The 15,999-nt window shown below is 59.4% G+C and overlaps 1 protein-coding gene across 3 annotated transcripts in view; it reads right to left on the bottom strand.

Moving 5' to 3' along the window:
• The window catches only part of LOC311511568 (leucine-rich repeat and fibronectin type III domain-containing protein 1-like), a 61,510-nt gene extending 47,843 nt beyond the window's left edge, over positions 1 to 13,667 (bottom strand). For 2 of the 3 annotated variants that reach the window (XM_084612262.1, XM_084612260.1), the window contains exon 1: positions 7,887 to 8,512. The gene's annotated coding sequence lies outside the window, so the exon portion shown is untranslated. Of the gene's footprint in view, positions 1 to 7,886; positions 8,513 to 13,649 lie in introns of those variants that run through there. The other variant, XM_084612261.1, reaches the window with a different exon arrangement.
• Positions 13,668 to 15,999: the final 2,332 nt, after the last annotated feature.

Genomic DNA, 15,999 nt, shown 5'->3' on the forward strand with positions numbered 1-15,999 from the left:
TGCCCCAGTGCACCCCATCACACTACCAGCACGGCCATTCCAGTGCACCCCATCACACTGCCAGCACGGCCCTGCCACTGCCCCAGTGCACCCCATCACACTGCCAGCATGGCCCTGCCACTGCCCCAGTGCACCCCATCACACTACCAGCACGGCCATTCCAGTGCACCCCATCACACTGCCAGCACGGCCCTGCCGCTGCCCCAGTGCACCCCATCACACAGCCTGTACAGCCCTTCCAGTGCACCCCATCACACAGCCTGTACAGCCCTTCCAGTGCACCCCATCACACTACCAGCACAGCCCTGCCACTGCCCCAGTGCACCCCATCACACTGCCAGCATGGCCCTGCCACTGCCCCAGTGCACCCCATCACACTGCCAGTATGGCCCTGCCGCTGCCCCAGTGCACCCCATCACACTGCCTGTACAGCCCTTCCAGTGCACCCCATCACATTGCCAGCATGGCCCTGCCGCTGCCCCAGTGCACCCCATCACACAGCCTGTACAGCCCTTCCAGTGCACCCCATCACACAGCCTGTACAGCCCTTCCAGTGCACCCCATCACACTGCCAGCACGGCCCTGCCACTGCCCCAGTGCACCCCATCACACTACCAGCACGGCCCTTCCAGTGCACCCCATCACACTGCTAGCACGGCCCTGCCGCTGCCCCAGTGCGCCCCATCACACAGCCTGTATGGCCCTTCCAGTGCACCCCATCACACTGCCAGCATGGCCCTGCCACTGCCCCAGTGCACCCCATCACACTGCCTGTACAGCCCTTCCAGTGCACCCCATCACACTGCCAGCATGGCCCTGTCGCTGCCTCAGTGCACCCCATCACACAGCCTGTACAGCCCTTCCAGTGCACCCCATCACACTGCCACTATGGCCCTGCCACTGCCCCAGTGCACCCCATCACACTGCCTGTAGAGCCCTTCCAGTGCACCCCATCACACTGCCAGCATGGCCCTGTCACTGCCTCAGTGCACCCCATCACACAGCCTGTACAGCCCTTCCAGTGCACCCCATCACACTGCCACTATGGCCCTGCCACTGCCCCAGTGCACCCCATCACACTGCCTGTAGAGCCCTTCCAGTGCACCCCATCACACAGCCTGTATGGCCCTTCCAGTGCACCCCATCACACAGCCTGTACGGCCCTTCCAGTGCACCCCATCACACTGCCAGCATGGCCCTGTCACTGCCTCAGTGCACCCCATCACACAGCCTGTACAGCCCTTCCAGTGCACCCCATCACACTGCCAGCACAGCCCTTCCACTGCCCCAGTGCTCCCCACCACACTGCCAGCACGGCCCTGCCGCTGCCCCAGTGCACCCCATCACACAGCCTGTACAGCCCTTCCAGTGCACCCCATCACACTGCCAGCACAGCCCTGCCACTGCCCCAGTGCACCCCATCACACTGCCAGCATGGCCCTGCCACTGCCCCAGTGCACCCCATCACACAGCCTGTACAGCCCTTCCAGTGCACCCCATCACACTGCCAGCACAGCCCTGCCATTGCCCCAGTGCACCCCATCACACAGCCTGTACAGCCCTTCCAGTGCACCCCATCACACTGCCAGCACAGCCCTGCCACTGCCCCAGTGCACCCCATCACACTGCCAGCATGGCCCTGCCACTGCCCCAGTGCACCCCATCACACTGCCAGCATGGCCCTGCCACTGCCCCAGTGCACCCCATCACACAGCCTGTACAGCCCTTCCAGTGCACCCCATCACACTGCCAGCACAGCCCTGCCACTGCCCCAGTGCACCCCATCACACTGCCAGCATGGCCCTGCCACTGCCCCAGTGCACCCCATCACACTGCCAGTATGGCCTTGCCACCGTCTCAGTGCACCCCATCACACAGCCTGTACAGCCCTTCCAGTGCACCCCATCACACTGCCAGCACGGCCCTGCCGCTGCCCCAGTGCAGCCCATCACACAGCCTGTACAGCCCTTCCAGTGCACCCCATCACACTGCCAGCATGGCCCTGCCACTGCCCCAGTGCACCCCATCACACAGCCTGTACGGCCCTTCCAGTGCACCCCATCACACTGCCAGCACGGCCCTGCCGCTGCCCCAGTGCACCCCACCACACTGCCAGCATGGATCTGCCACTGCCCCAGTGCACCCCATCACACTGCCAGTATGGCCCTGCCACCGTCTCAGTGCACCCCATCACACAGCCTGTACAGCCCTTCCAGTGCACCCCATCACACTGCCAGCATGGCCCTGCCACTGCCCCAGTGCACCCCATCACACAGCCTGTACGGCCCTTCCAGTGCACCCCATCACACTGCCAGCACGGCCCTGCCGCTGCCCCAGTGCACCCCACCACACTGCCAGCATGGATCTGCCACTGCCCCAGTGCACCCCATCACACTGCCAATGCACCTTTCAACATGCTGCTTCTCTCAGCGCCTCCCTCTGTGACCCTGGTTAGAGAAGCTGCCCTGCCCTGCCTGTGATTAATTCTCTGCATTACCTGCACCTCTGATGACACCACATGCTTCCAGCCAGCGCCCATGACGTGACTCCGCTGCTCCCGGCATGTACCCGCCAGCTCAGCAACGGCTGCCCATGTAGAGCCAGGATGTGTCGAGGAGCCTTTGCAGGCCACACCTTGCCAGGGACACGAGGCTGCAGCATGGACTCCATCCCTCCTCTGTGCCTCCCGCTGCCCTGTCCCCCTGCCCGTCACCCCGAAACAGAATTAAGTGGCAGGAAAAGAAAGAAAGAAAGAAAGAAAGAAAGAAAGAAAGAAAGAAAGAAAGAAAGAAAGAAAGAAAGAAAGAAAGAAAGAAAGAAAGAAAGAAAGAAAGAAAGAAAGAAAGAAAGAAGGCTGGAGGCATAGACCAAGATGTGTGCATGGGGACAGCAAGAGAGATGGTGTGTATAGGGATTGGGAGTGGGTATGGGGATAGAGAGAGATAGAGGGGGGTGTATGGGGATAGAGGGGTGTATGGGGCAGTGGGGGTGTATGGGGGCAGTGGGGTTATGGGGTAGAAATGGGGGTGTATGGGGATAGAGGGGGGTGTATGGGGATAGAGATGGGTATATGGGGGTAGAGATGGGGAGTATGGGGATAGAGATGGGGGAGTGGGGATGTATGGGGAAGTGGGGGTGTATGGGGGTATAGATGGGGTGTATGGGGGCAGTGGGGGTGTATGGGGATAGAAACAGGGGATGCATAATGGGGACAGAGAAAAAGGGGTTGTATATGGGAATAGAGAGAGGGTGTGTGTGTATGGAGATAGTGAGGGGGTGTATGCAGATGATAGAGAAAGGGGTGCGTATGGGGATGGCTGGAAGGATGGGATGTAGGGGGACAAAGGATGGATGGATTGAGAGAGTGAGTTTGTGAGGATGGATGGATGGGGACAGAGGATGGATGGAGAGATGGATGGATGGATGCATGGATGAACGAGGAGGCTGGCTGGCTGGCTGGAGGATGAGGATGGATGGATGGGGTGTAGGAAGATGGATGGATGGATGGATGGATGATGAGGATGGATGGACAGATGGATGGATGAACGGATGCTTGGAGACCTAGCTAGCTAGATGCCGGGGAGGGGCTGGGAGGAGCAGACGGCTCTGGAAGGAAGAGGGAGGTGCAGGAGACCGGAGGACTAGCAAGGTGAGGGGCAGGCCATATGTCCTGAACATGCCACAGCCCCGCAGCCCTGTTGCTCTCACAAACGGGGCTGCTCATGGCTCTGGATTCCCTGGGAGCTGGGCAGGGGCAGACCCCAGGCGGTGAGACATGAGGCTCTTTGCTTTCCCCGAGGCCCCTCCACGGCTGCCCCCACTGGGCCAGACCCTCCGCTGGGATCAGTCGCTGGGAGCGCCCTTCCTTCCACACCAGCTCACGCCAGCTGGGAGCCAGCCCTGCAGGCCTCCTGCTTTTTACCCAGGTAACGCACACTCATCACCCTCGCACACTGGGAATGACACAGCACACACAGAGCTACACACACACACAGAGATACATACACAACGACACACACCCGGAGAGACACACGCACTGATACACACCTACACACGCACTGTTACACACCTACACACACAGCTACACACACTGATACACACAAACACACACACTGTTACACACCAACACACACACAGCTACACACACTGATACACACAAACACACTGACGTGTACAAACGAACAAACACACAGACATGCACACAAATACACACACTGGCCCACACTGATGTGCACACAGTAACAAACCCACACACTCACAGCTACACATGATTACACACACGCCCAAACACTGAAACCCACATACTAACAGTGACAAACTGACAGACACACAAACACACTGATACACACAAACATGCACACAGAGATACGCAAGCACTAGCAAACACACGCAGATACACCCTGACACACGAACACACACACCGACCCACGCAGGTGAGAACACACTAACAAGCATTTACGACTACACATGATTACACACACACACAAGCACACTGACACACACACACAAAGTAACACTGACACGCACAGACTCCCACATCCACACACACGGGAAGGGCCCAGGGGTCTGACAACGGGCAGGAAAGGCAAGGGATGAAATGCACGTTTATATTTCAAGGGGGAGGAGGGAAGGAGTAACCTCTATGGGGCACCGCAGCCCGTCCCCCCCTCTGCCCCCCAGATCTCCCCAGCAGCCTGCATGCAACAGAGGGGAAATTTAGCCAAGCGAAGGGGCCTGGTTATTAAAAAAAAATACAAACCAGCCCCGACTCTACAGAGACCATTTCAAAGCCACTTTCTGGCCCCCTCCTGGAGCTGGTCTGAGAGCTCCAGGCCTGAGCCAGCTCAGCAGCTGGTGGAAATCGGTGTCATTCCCCTGAAGTTGCGGGACTGCGGTGATCTACACCAGCTGCGGCTCTGCCCCCCCCCCCCGAGACACTCCTTGCACGAGAACTGCCGTCCCGGGGGGGTGAACGTGCACCGAGGAGGGAAATGTGTGTGCGAGAGAGATTGGGCGTGCCAATGTACGTATGTGCACCAGTCAGGATGTGTGGGAGGGTGTGTGTCAGGATGTGTGTCTACGTGTGCGTGTGAATGTGAATGTGTGTCCGTGTGTGTGCGTGCGAATGTGTGTCAGTGTGTGTGTCTATGTGTGAGTGTGAATGTGTGTCAGTGTGTGTGTCTACGTGTGAGTGTGAATGTGTGTCCGTGTGTGCGCGTGCGAATGTGTGTCAGTGTGTGTGTCTACGTGTGAATGTGAATGTGTGTCAGTGTGTGAGTGTGCGAATGTGTGTCAGCATGTCTGTCTATGTGTGAATGTGTGTCAGTGTGTGTGTCTACGTGTGAATGTGAATGTGTGTCAGCATGTGTGCGTGCGAATGTGTGTCAGTGTGTGTGTGCGTGTGAATGTGTGTCAGTGTGTGTGCATTCAAATGTGTGTCAGTGTGTGTCTACGTGTGAGTGTGAATGTGTGTCAGTGTGTGTGTCTACATGTGAGTGTGAATGTGTGTCCGTGTGTGCACGTGTGAATGTGTGTCAGTGTGTGTCTACGTGTGAGTGTGAATGTGTGTCCGTGTGTGTGTCTACGTGTGAGTGTTAATGTGTGTCAGTGTGTGTGCGTGCGAGTGTGTGTCAGTGTGTGTGTCTACGTGTGAATGTGTGTCCGTGTGTGTGCGTGAAAATGTGTGTCAGTGTGTGTGTCTACGTGTGAGTGTGAATGTGTGTCCGTGTGCGCGCGTGTGAATGTGTGTCAGTGTGTGTGTCTACGTGTGAGAGTGAATGTGTGTCCGTGTGTGTGTGCGAATGTGTGTCTATGTGTGAGTGTGAATGTGTGTCAGTGTGTGTGCATTCGAACGCGTGTCAGTGTGTGTCTACGTGTGAGTGTGAATGTGTGTCCGTGTGTGTGCATGCGAATGTGTGTCAGTGTGTGCACGTGCGAATGTGTGTCAGTGTGTGTCTACGTGTGAGTGTGAATGTGTGTCCATGTGTGTGTCTATGTGTGAGTGTGAATGTGTGTCAGTGTGTGTCATTGTTTTCATATCATGTGTCTGTGCGTGTGAATGTCTGTGTCAGTGTGAGCAAGTCAACATGTGTCCCTGTGTGTGTGTGTGAATGTCAGTGGAAGCACGGGCCAGTGTGCAGGTCACTGTGTGTGTCAGTGTGTGACTGTCAATGTGTGTCCCTGTGTGTGTGTGTGTCCCTGTGTGTGTGTGGGTGTGTGGGTGTGTCCCTGTGTGTGTGTGGCCCTGTGTGTGTGTGTGTCCCTGTGTGTGTGTGTGTGTGTGTGGCCCTGTGTGTGTGTGTGTCCCTGTGTGTGTGTGTGGCCCTGTGTGTGTGTGTGTGTGTGTCCCTGTGTGTGTGTGTGTCCGTGTCCGTGTGTGTGTGTGTGTCCCTGTGTGTGGGTGTGTGTGTGGGTGTGTGTGTGTGTCCCTGTGTGTGTGTGTGTGTGTGTGTGTGTCCCTGTGTGTGTGTGTGGCCCTGTGTGTGTGTGTGTGTGTGTCCCTGTGTGTGTGTGTGTCCGTGTGTGTGTGTGTGTGTCCCTGTGTGTGTGTGTGTGTGTGTGTGTCCCTGTGGGTGTGTGTGTGTGGGTGTGTGTGTGTGTCCCTGTGTGTGTGTGTGTGTCCCTGTGTGTGTGTGTGGCCCTGTGTGTGTGTGTGTGTGTGTCCCTGTGTGTGTGTGGGTGTGTGTGTGTGTGTGTGTGTGTGTGTGTGTGTGTCCCTGTGTCCCTGTGTGTGTGGATAGATGAGAGCCAGCTGCAGGTTTTAAACAAAGAGAAAGGGCTCCCCAGCTTCCGATCCACCCTGCAGCCCGAGCTCCAGAAGCATCAGCCGCAGCAAGCTTGGGGCAGGAGCCAGAAACAAGCCAGTCTAGCAACAAGCTGCATCTGGGCACCAGGGGCCAGGTGCGACTGGATTCCGTGGGGATGCGTGTCTGGTGTGGGTGTGCGTGTGGAAAGCACCCTATTCCGCCCAGCTACCGAGAGGGTGACCGACACCCCCAGCCGAGGGGCTGTGGAGGGGAGTGGGGTGCGGTGGGGGGCCGTCAGATCAAATCCAAAGCCTTGACAAGGTTTTCCAGGTCTCGATGGGCCGGCGCGGCAGCTTCCTGGGTGCAATGATTTTCCATAGGACTCTGCAGGGCTCCAATGGGAGAGGCAAATGCACCAGATCGAGAGGGATTTGTGGGCCAGCTCTGCCCTATTATTTGTCTGACAAGCCCCCCCCCCCCCAATCCCATGCACCAGGTGAGGAAATGTCTCTCTCCATCTCCAGGCTGATGCACTCCCCAGAGAAGCTCTCTGGAGCTCAGCACCATAGACAGCAGCCCAGCAAAGATCCCACCCTGCGCTGGTTGGGGGGGGGGGGAGGAGGGGGGGTCTGTCTAAGAACCAGCTTCCCCGAGAGCTGGCAAGGAGCTCACACACACACACACCATCTTTGTAAGCAGGTGCCACCCCAGTGTCTGGCAACACCACCCAGCCCCGGCAGCGGAGGAGAATCGGAGCCTGGCAGAGATGCCAGACAATGCCCCCTCCTTGCCCCCCCCATCGAAAAAATCCCTTTCCAAATCCAAGTGCTGGTATAGCACAATACAACTCCCCCCTCCCTCTTCCCCACCACACACACACACAACTCACCCTCCCCCCCCCCATCCCTGGCACGATCCCACCCAACCCCCCCATTCCTGGAATGATCCCCCCCACCCCCCCACCAACACACACACAGCCCAGCCCTGGCAGGGTCTCATACCCCCCTTTCCCCCCCCCGCACGTTACCAACCCCCAGCCTTGGCATCACATCGCCAAACCTCTCCTCCCCCCCCCCGATAAAACCCAGCCCCAGAAGCCCCCACCCCAAATCCGCTGGCGAAGGGGGGATCCGCACCTACCTTTTCGGGGAGCAGCGGGGCTCGCTCAGCCTAGGGGAGGCGCCATCCTGGATTTTTTTCTCTCTCCCCCTCCCCCGCCCCCCAGGGATGCCGGATGGATCCAGAGGGCTCCGTGCGCCCTGCTCGGAGCGGGGGCGGGGAGGGGGGGGGGCGTTCAAGGGGCCCCACCAGGCCGGTCCCCTGCAGGCTCCATCGGAGAAATCCACAAACAAAAGCAGGTCTCGGAGCTGGATCCGCAAAGGGAAGGCTCGGGAGGGGAGAGGCGGAGGGGTTGGGCGAAGGGCTGGCTGGGCCCCGACTCCCGCCTGAGCAGGGGCTGCCCCGGATGATCGTGCGCTTTGGAGAGGCGGGGTGGGGGCTTTGGCCCGGCTCGGTTCCCCGGCGATCCGGATCAAGAAGGGGGGGGGGGATCCGCCGCCGTCCGCGGCTCCTTCCTTGGCTTTTCCCAGCCCGCAGAGCCGGGGCTGGGCTGGAGAGAAGGAGGAGGGGGAGGCGGAGCGCAAAGGGGACGCGCCTCCCCGGAGCCGGGCGGAGAGGCCAGGGCGCACGGCAGGATCGGGTCGCCTCGCAGCCCCCGCTCCCCCCACCACGCCGAGAAGGGCGGGGGGGGGAGGGTGATGGGGAAAAGCGGGAGGCTGGGGGTGGGGAGTGGAAGGGTGGGAGGCGGGTCTGCCCCTTTCCTGCAGATGGAGAGGGAGGGATTTGGGGAGGGAGGGACGCGCGGGGAGGCGGGACGGAACAACACACATTGGAAATCTTTAGCACTGCAGCAGCTGCGCGGAGGAGCCGGAGCCGGAGCCGGAGCCGGAGCCGGGAGGGAGCTGGGGGGAGCGGGGAGAAAGGGGAAGGGCAGGGACGGACGCAGCTGGGAAGCTGCAGGGAGATAGGGGCAGCCGGGGGACAGGAGGAGAGGACGCTGGGTGGGGATGGGAAGAGAGAGAGGAAGGAACAGAGGGATGAGGACAGGCAGGTGCCAAGGGACGCGGGGAGAGAACAGAGACCGGAGGGGAAGGAGAGGGAGCTGGGCTGGGTGTGTCTGGGGATGGGCTGAGAGAGGCAGCCAGGCAGGAGGAGGTGTGGTGGGGCGAGACAGATGGACAGGGAGGGGGCTGGAGAGATAGGCAGAGCCAGGCCGGCAGAGGGATGCGGAGGGGGCTAGGTAGGTATTTTCCACCCCGGAAAGGAACCCAGGGGAGGGCAGAAGGGCAGAGCACAGGAGGATACGGATGAAGGGGTGGAGAAGGGAAGGGGTGAAGGGGAGGGAGGATCTTCCAGAGAACTGAATAGAGGGATGGAAGGAAATGGAGAAATCGGAGGGGGGGGAAGGAGGGGGAAGGGCAGCTGGAGGGATAGATGGCAACTGAATAAAGGGGGCAGATATGCAGCCTCTGTTCCCTTCCCTGGCCGGTCACCGGCTGACTCAGCACGGCGGGCGGGGGCGGAAATCGAATCCGCGACCCTTGAAAGCGCAGAGGGCACCCAAATCGCTGTGCAGGGCTTGGCCTCCAGGGGGCGACCAAGAGCACTGCATGACAGGGGACCACATGGCCTCTGCGTGGCTTTTCACCACTAAGGGGCCCAATCCAGTTTGGCCCATTTGCCAAAACAAGTTGGGTGGGTCTCAGCCCAGCTCCCCAGGGCAGAGGAGATCCCAGGGCAAAATGGATCAGCCCCACGCCCGGAGCTGGCTCCTTCTGAGCCAGGAGCAGCCTCGGCCCCAGAGGGCGAATTGTCCTGGGAAGGGCGAAGGGAGGAAGTGGGGTGGGGAGGGGGGAATGAAGGGAGAGGCCTGGCTAGTGAAAGGAGAACAAGGGGGAGTGGGAAACTGAGGGGTTGTCTAGATGAGAGGCCTGGTGGTTACAGTACTGGCCATGGAACCTGGACTCCTGAGTTCAATTCCTGGCGATGCCGCAGAGTGCCCTGGGGTATGTCGCTTCACGTCTCTGGCCCCTAGAGTCCTGACTCCCAGCCCCGCCCCCCGCTCTAGCTACTAGACCCAACTCCCCTCCTACAGCTGGGGATACACACACACACACAGAGGGATCGGCCGCCCTGCCTCTGAGCAGGCCCCACGGGGCACTCACAGATGGAGTCACTTTCACCCCTTTCAGGGTCACGCCTGGAAACAGCGGGAACTTGCTGGCATCAGGCATGGACCCTGATCCAGCACTCTGGGGGGCTGGGGGGGGGTCTCTGATCTGGGGGGTTGAGGCTCCACGGCAACCTCCTGTCTCCACCAGCAGGCCCACGGGGTTCTCCCTGCCCCGGGGGGTTCTGTGCCAGCTGCTCAGCGCCCCCCCCCGCGGCAGGGAGAAGGTGGCACTTGCCTTCCCCAGAGGGCCAGGATCAGCCGCCCGCCAGTGGCCAGGTCCTGGGGCGATAACAGGCTGTCTCATACCCTGCCACCCTTCGCAGCTGGCCCACCGCCTGTTGCAGCTTGGCAGAGCGAGCGGGGCTGCTGGAGGAGCAGATGATATCGGTGCCCACGGGAAATTAGTTTGATTTCGGAGCCAGATCTGAGCTCCCCTCACCCCCCACTCGACTCCCCTCCCTGCAGCATGGTGCTCCTCTCGGCTACGCTGGGGTCTGCACTGACGGTGGGGGGGCAGCGCCCCCTACTGAGACCCCTCCCCCCACCCTGCTCCCTGCAGAACGGCGCCCCCTACTGTGCTGATTCCAAGTTTCCTGCTGTAACTCACTGGACCCCGTGCCCCTGCCAGAGCCAAATATAGAACCCAGGTGTCCTGACTCCCAGGCCTCCCTCCCCTCTTCTAAGCCAGTAGCTCCCACGCCCCTGCCAGAGCCAAGAATAGAACCCCAGAGCCCGGGCTCCCAGCCCATAACACTAACTACCAGATAAATCCTTTAGGATTGACGTAAACTGGCCTGGAAAATAAAGAATGAATCCACGGACGTTCTGTTGAGATGGAGATTGGGGAAGGGGGCACTGTGCTCAGCTTCTCCCTGCCAGGTTCCCAAGCCTGCCCCGTATCAGAGAGCCCCATATGTGCTATGTCTCTTCTGCCATGTGTGTGCCCCCCCACCTCCCCCATCTCAGCATCTACCCAGCTCGGGGGTGGACACGGAGAGAAACTGGCTTTCAATGCCCCAGCATGGCACGCGGGGGCGCTGTGCTGCAGAGCGTGGGGTGGGGGCTCAGTAGGGGGCGCTCTCCCCTCTGAACCAGCGACTCAGCAGCAAGAGATAGACATGCCCTATATTCTGGGTTTATACTAATTCCCGTACTGACCCCACAGCACGCACGCCACTGGCTACCCATCCTTCCGCAGCGTCTCCATCCCTCCATCACCTGCTGAGTGAAGGACGCCCCGCCCAGGCATTGGGAATGGGGCAGGGGGCCAATGGGGAAACGAGTGTGCGGCCACGTAACTAACGAGCGGATCGCGGCGCGTACGCCAGCCTGGAGACACGGGCAGCCTTAATTCTGGCATTTCGGGACTTCCAAGCTCTTGGCTTTGCCACCCCAGTCTTTTAACGGAGGTTTTTTTGTGTGTCGCTTCCAAGATTTAAAGAATAATAATAATAAATCAATCTGGTGGGAAATAACCCAGAAATTCCATCCTGTGGCACCATCTTGACACACACACACCCCATGGGTCATCAGCCGGGCTGGCGCCTTTAGATCCACCACACAGGTCTCTGCCACTTGAGTTAATGGCGGAACTGGTAGCAGTAGTAAGTTGTCATCCTCTATGTGGACCAGCTCTGGAGGGGGTTTGCACACTTTGCCCCAGATTTCACTGACGCATGGTGAGAATCACGGACCTTGGGCTCCATTCCAGGCTCCGGAGGACACGGCCTCTTCTGTCCATCCACCCCCACTCCCTGCCCTGCCCTTCCCCTCCAGTTGGTCCCTGTCTGCCCCCCACTCCTGGCTCCTTGCTTTAGTCCCATTCTCTTTGCCCAGCTAGTCCCAGATCCCCTCCCCCTGGCTCCTTATCTGATCGGTCTCACTGACTCTTGTCCCCTCTGACACGTGAATCAGGCAGCTTCCCTGGCCCAGGAGAGGCCAGGCTCCCTGCTCTCTAACAAGTCTGGCCTGAGTGTCACGGAGTCCCCGGGCGGGCGACGTTCTCGAACTGCTCCCCATGAAGCCAGTCAGGACTCTGGGGAAGTCTCCTCTCTGGGAGCAGACTGTCTGCAGGACACACAGCTCACCCGGCTTCCACCTTCCTGGGTCTGACCTCGGAGCATTCAGCCTCCTCTGCCCCTCCGTGCGCTTCCCACAGCGAGTCTGCCCAGGCGGGGTCCTGGGGAAGCCAGAGGGTCCTGCCCCCCAACTTCGCAGTCAGACGTGACTCTCAGCCAGCCAGTAAAACAGAAGTTTTATGAGACGACAGGAACATGGTCTAAACCAGAGCTTGTAGGTGCAGAGAACAGGACCCCTCAGCTGGGTCCATTTTGGGGGACAGTGAGTCAGACAACCATGTCTGCACTTCACTCCTCACTCCTCGTCCCCAGCCAGTCCCAAACTAACTCATCCTCCAGCCCCTCCTCCTCTGGGCTTTGTCCCTTTCCCAGGCCAGGAGGGCACCAGATTCCTTTGTTCTCCAACCCTTTAGCTCTCACCTTGAGGGGGGAAGGGCCAGGCCATCAGTGGCCAGGAAACAGGGTGTCGGCCATTCTCTGTGTCCAGACCCCTGCACACACCTGCCCTCTAGGGCTCTGCAACGATCAGACATCCTTATCCCACCCCCTAGATACTTAAGAACTGCATGGGGAAACTGAGGCACACCCACACTATTCAGAGGAAACGTTAAGAACAGTCTCGCTTTGTCACACTGAGCGTCTGCAAACTGGCTCATCCCTTGGCCAAATTTGGGCACGTTTTCCCAGGGAACACAAAAGACACATCCTCGGCCCAGGGGACACCCCGTTGCCAAATTTCAATGGCCTATTCCAAATTATTCGAGCTGTCCAAAGAAACGCTCCCCAGCATGCTTCAATACGGGCCAAACAGTGGGTTTCCCCCCACTCCCCACTTCTTGTCTTGTTCTCAGAAACGGCTGAACCGTGCGGGCGAAAATGTTCCAGAAAATGTTCCAGTGTGGGAAATTTCAACCCACAGCTCAACTTGGGCAAAGTTCCACCCAGCCACGCACAGGGCCTTAGCATGGGATTAACATCCACAGCTTCCAGCAGAGCCGTGCTCGCTGCCCTGATCTGGTGGGAAAGCATCGGCGTGAGATCTAGGGGTGTGGGGGTCCTGCAGCACCCTAGGTTTTACACAGGGCTCTGCTTGCCAGCCCCCTGGGCCCGGGGGCCCAGCTGCCCGCCCCCTTACCCCTGTCCCGCTCCCCTGATCCCAGAGACACGGCCCTGCTCCTGGCCCCAGCTCGGTGGGGACAGGGTAAGGGGGCTGGCTTTCAGCACCCCCACTATTAAAGTGTTCCAGCACCACTGTGGGAAAGTGCCGGTTTCGATGGAGTCCTGCCTGCCAGGATCCGGCCTGGTGTCCTAAGTCAGCCCTCCTCCGCTCTCCGGGGCAGCCTGCCTGGTGTGGGACCCCGGGTGTCCCAGGTTCCCGTCCCAGAGCTGGGAGCGGTGGAAGCCGTGACTGTAGGCTACAGATCTAGACTCTGGGGGCCATGGCTGAGTGTTAGCGGTGGGGCTCCCGGATGGATTTCCCCTCTGTGGGAAATTTTGAATTTGCTGCTTTTTTGTTCCAGAACAGAACAAATTCCACCCCCTCCCCCCAAAAAGGGCCTTTCTCACGGAAGGGAATAGGCAACTCTCCCCTACCTCTGATACACACAGCCGTCATGGTCTCTGTTCCCAGCACAGAGGTATAACAGAATAGGTCTCTGTTCCTATTCAGCCAGCCCAGCCCCCAGCGCCCTTGGCTCAGGGAGGGAGGCAGCCAAGGGTTTCCCGAGGGGACCTTTAAGGCAGGGAGCAGGGAGGTGGGCACGTGGGAATTGTCCTTTTATCTCAGCACTTCCTGCTCCTCCACGGTTCAGGTTTGGGGAACTGAGCTCTTCCAGCCTTGACAAGCAGTGGGAGAGATGGGTGTGTCAGAGGATGGATGGATGGGGGGTGGGTAGATGAAGCGGTGTGTAGACAGATAGATAGATAGATGTGTCTGAGGATGGATGGATGGATGGATGGATGAAGGGGTGTGTGCAGAGGGGTGTCTGAGGATGGATGAAGGGATGTGTGGACAGATAGAGGGGGCATCGGAGGATGGATGGATGGAGGGGGGTTAGACAGAGAGGGTGTCAGAGGATGGATGGATGGGTGGAAGGGTGGGTAGATGAAGGGGGCATAGACAGATAGATAGAGGGGGCATTGGAGGATGGGTGGATGAAGGGTGAGTAGATGAAGGGGGTGTAGACAGATAGATAGGAGGGGCATTGGAGGATAGATGGGTGGATGGATGGATGGATGGGTGTGTAGACAGAGGGTGTCTGAGGATGGATGGATGAAGGGGGGTTAGAGAGATAGAGGGGGCATTGGAGGATTTATGGATCAAAGGGTGCATAGATGAAGGGGTGTGTGCAGAGAGGTGTCTGAGGCTGGATGGATGGATGAAGGGGTATGTAGACAAATAGATGGGGGTGTCTGAGGATGGCTGGATGAAGGGGGGTTAGACAGGGGTGTCGGAGGATGGATGGCTGGATGAAGGGGGGTGTAGACAGATAGATGGGAGGACCATTGGAAGATGGACGGATGGATGAAGGGGTGTGTAGACAAATAGATGGGGGTGTCTATGGTTGGATGGATGCATGGATGGATGGATGGATGGATGGATGAAGGGGGTGTAGACAGATAGGAGGAGCGTTGGAGGATGGATGGATGGATGGCTAGATCAAAGGCTGGGTAGATGAAGGGGTGTGCAGAGGGGGTGTCTGAGAATGGATGGATGGATGGATGGATGGATGGATGGATGGATGGATGAAGGGGGTTAGACAGATAGAGGGGGCATTGGAGGATGGATGGGTGGATTGAAGGGTGGGTAGATGAAGGGCAGTGGAGGCTGATAGGCAGATCGGGTCTCTGGGGATCGGTAGGTATCTCAATCCAGAGGCTACAGTTTGTTTTGCGTGAACAGGCTCTTAAGCGGAAGCATGGCTTGCCTGGAGCTTCGTTAAGAGTGCAACTCATTAGCATACCGTCCCTGCCTTCCGGCGGTAATTAGCAGTCAGGGTCAGAGCAGTTGATATCTTTTATTTTGATGTTGTTCTGGAAAAGGCAGCCAGGGAGTGAGTGGCAGGCAGAGGCTGGGCCTCCACCTGGCAGGGGATGGGGGGGTCTTGCCTCTCGGTGCAGGGGGACCCTGGTGGGGGGAGCAGAGTGTGAGGGGTGAAGGACAGTTCGACTGGGAGAGGGAGGAGCTGAATCCAAATTCAGACGCCTGCAGTCATGTGCGTGGTCGCCTTTCGCACTCGGCTCTCTCTCTCTTGCACACCCAGCATACACCAGCAGGTCTCACTCCATCCACCAGGGGGCTGGGCTGTGCACACCTGCGTGCACACGCGTACACACACACACACACACCAGGACCCACACGCACCAGGACAGTTTCTACATCCCATGCAGTGTGGGGAAGGGCCGGGAAGGGCAGGGCAGTGAGGGGAGGGCCCAGGAGGTGCAGGGCAGTGCGGGGAGGGGCCGGGAGGTGCAGGGCAGTGAGGGGAGAGCCCATGAGGTGCAGGGCAGTGTGGGGAGGGGCCAGGAAGGGCAGGGCAGTGAGAGAAGGGCCCAGGAGGTGCAGAGCAGTGTGGGGAGGAGCCGGGAGGTGCAGGGCAGTGAGGGGAGGGCCCATGAGGAGCCAGTCAGTGCAGGGAGGGGCCAGGAGGTGCAGTGCAGTGAGGGGAGGGCCCACGAGGTGCAGGGCAGTGAGGGGAGGGCCTATGAGGTGCCAGGCAGTGAGGGGAGTGCCCAGGAGGTGCAGGGCAGTGTGGAGGGGGGCCGGGAGGTGCAGGGTAGTGAGGGGAGGGCCTAGGAGGTGCAGAGCAGTGTGGGGAGGGGCCGGGAGGTGCAGGGCAGTGAGGGGAGGGCCCACGAGGTGCCAGGCAGTGCGGGGAGGGGCCAGGAGGTGCAGGGCAGTGAGGGGAGGGCCCAGGAGGTGCAGGGCAGTGCGGGGAGGGCC

Source organism: Lepidochelys olivacea (assembly GCF_965140295.1).
Source record: "Lepidochelys olivacea isolate rLepOli2 genome assembly, chromosome: 23".
In the NCBI taxonomy this organism is placed as follows: Eukaryota; Metazoa; Chordata; order Testudines; family Cheloniidae; genus Lepidochelys; species Lepidochelys olivacea.